The sequence below is a fragment of the Diadema antillarum genome, unplaced genomic scaffold (assembly GCF_040938485.1).
Source record: "Diadema antillarum isolate AM-2024a unplaced genomic scaffold, OU_Dant_1.0 seq00002473_RagTag, whole genome shotgun sequence".
NCBI classification, from domain to species: domain Eukaryota; kingdom Metazoa; phylum Echinodermata; class Echinoidea; order Diadematoida; family Diadematidae; genus Diadema; species Diadema antillarum.
This window is the reverse complement of record NW_027273079.1, coordinates 71,978-77,977: the sequence shown is the minus strand read 5'-3', so window position 1 is coordinate 77,977 and position 6,000 is coordinate 71,978.

Here is a 6,000-nt window from a genome sequence, read left to right as displayed (position 1 = left end):
TCATACTCGATCCCTCCCTCCAATGCCCACATGGCCTAGCACCCGTAATTGAAATGATGGAGAGAAACGATTGAATACTAAAACACTGATTTGTTTGTTTGTTTGTTTGTTTGTTTGTTTGTTTGTTTGTTTGTTTGTTTGTTTGTAAGAACACTAGCCGCATTCACACGTGCAAAATAGCTGGTTACCGAGCGCGCTCCAAAACTCGAGAGTTCTTGTTATACTCGCAACTTTTTATAAACTTCATGATCGATATAATATTATAGCAGCAAACACCAGGGGCCCGTTACATAAAACTTACCGTTGAATTTCGATGGTAACTGCCGTCAAAATTAGACGTCACAGCCAATCAGCATCAAGGATCATAAAATTTACCGCTAATTTGAAAACTTACCGCTAGAAAGGAGCAGTAGGTCCAGCGGTAAGGGTTTTATGCAACAGGGCCCAGGCTTTAACTGGTATCAGATTCCCAGGTGGGTTCATGACTTTGAATGTTGTATAAACCATTTGTTGTCGACTGACACCCAAAAAGGGAAGCCATGCGTGATTTGTTGTCTCAAGGTCGTGCAGTATCGTACACATAAAAAGTGATGAGATATTAGAGCTGTGATAGAAGTTTACCAGTAAATGAAGTTTATCAAGATCAGCATGTTATAGCCATATGTTTACTATGTGAGAGAGAGAGAGAGAGAGAAAAAAAAGAATCAAACCCACAGCTCCGATTCTCAAGTAAAACACGTTTGTAGAAGAGATTTGAAACGATCGTTTTATAATGTGTTATTTGGCACAAAATGATTTCACTTATTTTTAATAATGTTAATCGATAACCAAATGAAAATCAATTTGCCCGATATTAGCCAAATTTAAGATCTTTTCATTAAGTTGGAGCAACGAGCATTAGTTCAGAGTCACAGAGGCTACTTTCGAGTTTTTATGAAATACATTCATAGGAAACTGATAACTATAAGTTTGAACGATGATAGCACCCAAAATATCATGGTTACAGTTCGTATTGAGAAGGTTCGTTATTCAGAAGGTTCGTTCTTCCAAAGATTCGTTATTCCGAAGGTTCGTTATTCCGAAGTTTCGTTTTCCAAAGGTTCGTTAATCCGAAAATGAAACAAAGCTCGTTATTCCGAAGGTTCGTTACAGACCCTATTTCATTGTCGGATCAATGAACCTTCGGAATAACGAACCCTATTTCATTTTCGAATAAACGAGCCTTCAGAGAGCGAACCCTATTTTTTCGGATAAACGAACCTTCGGAATAACTAACCTGCGAAATAACGTCACAAATGTTCGGAATAACATACCATATCTGATTTTCGGATTAACGAATCTTCGGAATAACGAATATCCGAAACACACAAATTCCTTATATACTTACATACTTATATATACCGAAGGTTCGTTAGTCCGAAAATAAAATAGGGTTCGCTATTCCAAAAGGTCGTTTATTCCGGCGAAAATGAAATAGGGTTCGTTATTCCGAAATTCGTTAATCCAAAAATCAAACAAGGTTCTGGAACGAGTCATAAGACTTTTTTTAACGTTCTAGAGGGTTTTCAAAAGTTATCTTGATGTCTATAACGTCCAAACGTTTTTCTGTCGGTCCTTAAAACGTTAGAAAGTTTTTTTTAGTGTTATCTTACCGTTCAAAAAACATTTTTATAACGTGCAATTGAAACGTTTAAATACGTCGAAAATCTTCCACCAGAAGACGTTCTGAAAAAGTTTTGACAAAACGTTCAAATAACGAACTTGGAATGTTTCAAGAACGTTTAGAAAACGTCTTTGTGTTAGCTGGGTTAAGACGTAAAATTCAAGTCAGTTTTGAGACGTATTATTTACTTCATATTTACGACGTATTAGTGAAATAGAATCTACTTTGCTTTGCAACCTATTTACCACGTCATATTAATGACGTGACGTTAAATTTACGTCAGTTTTGCGACGTCTTTGTGACTTCATATAATAAGGCCTACGAATTATAATTCTATAGAGTTATATCAGTTTGCAACATGCATACTGTCGTCAGAACGACGACAATTTCACGTCAGTCAACTGTCAAAAATAAGATTTTATTTTTTTTTGCTCAAATAGAAGACATAGAGAGACGTCATTATCTAGACTTTAGAAAGGCGTCATAACTCTCGTTTGTTTGCGGTAAATAAGCAGAGAAAACAGACGCTGTTTAGACGTCTCAAACTGACGCCAATAAGTCGTGTTGTTGTTTGAAGATGTCTAAAAGACGTCATATTTGTGACGTCTTTCTGACGCCTGGTTGGTTATACGAAGACGTTGTAAAGACGTGTAGATTACTAATTTAAAGTCTTATAGACGAAAATAAACACAGATACTTGACATCATATAAACGTTTCAAACTGACGTGAATATGTCGTATTTTTCAAACTGACGTCAATATGTCGTATTTTTGCTCAAATAAAAGTTGTCCCAAAGATGTCATTGGTGGTCATTAGATTCGTCTAAATGACGTGTAAATCACAATTCTAAAGACAAGATTTACGTCAGTATAACGTCATGAGCACGTCATCTACACGTTAATTCATGCCTTTTTGGTGTAAATTGGAAAAGAAAAAAGGAAGGCGTCTGAAAGACACCTTTTTCACGAAAACTATGTAAACAAGGAAAATGGACGTGATTTGACGTCATTTTTAGATCGTGGGCGGTTAAGGTCTAATAAAGCGCATGTGAGTACCTCAAAGTACAACCATGATACAAATCTGGGTCCTAGCTGACATTTAGACGTTTCTAAACGTTCTTGAAACGTTGCAAGTTCGTTATTTGGACGTTTTGTCAAAACATTGTGCAGAACATCATTTTTCTGGAAGGTTTTCGACGTATTCAAAACGTTTCAATTGGACGTTATAAAAAAACTTTTTTTAATCGTTAAGATAACAAGAAACCTTTCTAATTTTTTAAGGACCGACAGAAAAACGTTTGGACGTTATAGACATCCAGATAACTTTTGAACAAAAAAAGTCTTATGACCCATTCCAGAACCCTGTTTGATTTTTGTATTAACGAACCTTCGGAATAGCGAACCCTATTTCATTTTCGAATAAACGAGCCTTTGAAATAGAAACCTATTTTATTTTCGGACTAACGAACCTTCGAAATATGTCACAAAATGTTCGGATTAACGAACCTTTCTTGAATTTAGGGTTAAGAAACCTCTAAGTATAGGGAATTTGTGTGTTTCGGATATTCGTTATTCCGAAGGTTCGTTAATCCGAAAATCAAAAAGGGTATGTTGATCCGAACATTTGTGGCGTTATTCCGCAGGTTAGTTATTCCGAAGGTTCGTTTATCCGAAAAAATAGGGTTCGCTTTCTGAAGGCTCGTTTATTCGAAAATGAAATAGGGTTCGTTATTCCGAAGGTTCGCTAATCCGAAAATGAAATAGGGTTCGTTATTCAGAAGGTTCATTGATCCGACAATGAAATAGGGTCCATAACGAACCTTCGGAATAACGAACCTTTGGAAAACGAAACTTCGGAACAACGAACCTTAGAAATAAAGGACCTTCGGAATAACGAATCTTTGGAATAACGAACCTTCGGAATAAAGAACCTTCTGAATAACGAACCTTCTCAATAATGAACTGTATACACTGTATAACCATGATATTTTGGGTGCTATCATCGTTCAAACTTATAGTTATCAGTTTCCTAGGAATATGAATGTATTTCATACAAACTCGAAAGTAGCCTCTGTGACTCTGAACTAATGCTCATTGCTCCAACTAAATGAAAAGATCTTAAATTTGGCTAATATCGGGCAAAATGATTTTCATTTGGTTATCGATTAATATTATCAAAAATAAGTGAAATTATTTTGTGCCAAATAACACATTATAAAACGATCGTTTCAAATCTCTTCTACAAATGTGTTTTACTTGAGAATCGGAGCTGTGGGTTTGATTCTTTTTTTTTTTCTCTCTCTCTCACATAGTAAACATATGGCTATGCTGATATTGATAAACTTCATTTACTGGTAAACTTCTATCACAGCTCTAATATCTCATCACTTTTTATGTGTACGATACTGCACGACTTCGAGACAACAAATCACGCATGGCTTCCCTTTTTGGGTGTCAGTCGACAACAAATGGTTTATACACATTTAAAGTCATGAACCCACCTGGGAATCTGATACCAGTTAAAGCCTGGTGTTTGTTTCTATAATGTGATTATCGATCATGAAGTTTATAAAAAAGTTGCGAGTATAAAAAAGAACTCTCGAGTTTTGGAGTGCGCTCGGTAACCAGCTATTTTGTACGTGTGAATGCGGCTAGTGTTCTTACAAACTAAGAAACAAATCAGTGTTTTAGTATTCAATCGTTTCTCTTCATCATTCAATTACGGGTGCTAGGCCATGTGCGCATTGGAGGGAGGGATCGAGTATGAATATGTTGCCAGTCGCAATGCTTATTTAGACTTATGATAATGATGATGATGCTGAATTTGAACTTTGAAAGAGATTTCGTGAAGTTGTTGTTGATGGATTGATGACATGGAAAAAAGTATTGATAGTGGTGGAAGATACATTGCTTGTGGTGATATGTATACAATGGTAATACAAGTGATAATCGTGGTGATAAGATGATATTATCCAGTTGTGAAATGATAGTAATGATGTTTTGTTATGGTCGTGCATGGTAATCTAATAAAAGCAATGATGGTAGTGATGATTGGTTGATATTAAAGGAAACCAAAACCCAAAGACCAATATGGATTGAGTGAACGCAGCAATAGCATTATACATCAGTGAAAGTTGACGAAAAATCGGGCAATCGATGCAAAGTTTTTCATTTTTATATTTTTTGTGTTGTGATCACTGAATAAAGAGTATTATAGAGACCGTGATGGGCAACAATATAAAAAAAAATATGAAGAGAATTCCAAAAAAAAAAAAATCGATGAAATTATACATTCCATCAACTTAATTGATACTGACATAATTTACGTTAAGGATAGTAATCATTCCCTCTATTTTCTGAAAGTGGTTAATCAAATGCTCTTCCATTACTCAAGAAAAGTGAAAACATGTTTGCTTTCTTTATATTTTCTTTTTGTTATTGCCCACACATGATGTCATGCATCCAGTGGTTCTAACATCCAAACTTAAAAAAATTCATAACTTTTGCATCGATTGCCCGATTTTCCTTAAACTTTCACTGATGTGTTCTACTAATGTTGCTGCTTTCACTCAATCCACATTTCTTTTTGGGTTTGGGTTTCCTGCAGTGATGGTCGTGATGGTAGAGGTGACGATGGTAAATGATGAGGAGGACTATAGGGTTGGCAATAATAAAGACGGTAGTGAACATCAAAAAAAAAAATATTGATAGAGCAATTCAAACCGTGATACTAGAGCAATTTTGCACATATATATGGACTGGGAAAATGAATTGATTTTGATGGAAATAGCACATCTTTTGATTTTTAAATGCCGATCCACAATGCCTTTTTAAAGCTGATAAATTCAAATATTTATAGAGAGATTTCATCGTTCAAATTCGATGATTACTAGCCCCCCCCCCCCTCCCCCGCAGTTTCTCTTCCCTTCCCCATCATGGATGTTATTGCATGAGAATGTAATCATATACGTTGATATGAACCTGAACTAAAAAGGAGCCTATTACTACGCCTTTCTGAATCATTGTGAAGTTGGAGGATAAACCCAAATTAACCTATAGGAGTTCATCCATGTTACCAAAGACCAAGTGCCCTCTTCGAATCTGGTTTTGTGGGGCTTCATAAACATGATCAATGTTAACAATAGCAATCGCTGCAGACCTAAATATTTGTGAATTTTGTGAATCTTATTGACTCTTTCGACCCCCTCTTGGGGTATGAGAGTAGCAAACAAAGAGTATAGATAACAATATACCAGTGAATACAATACTCAAAGATTACACATGACACAAAAGATATACACGATTATAGTGCTCGCGAGACAAAGGAAAAGTGTCAG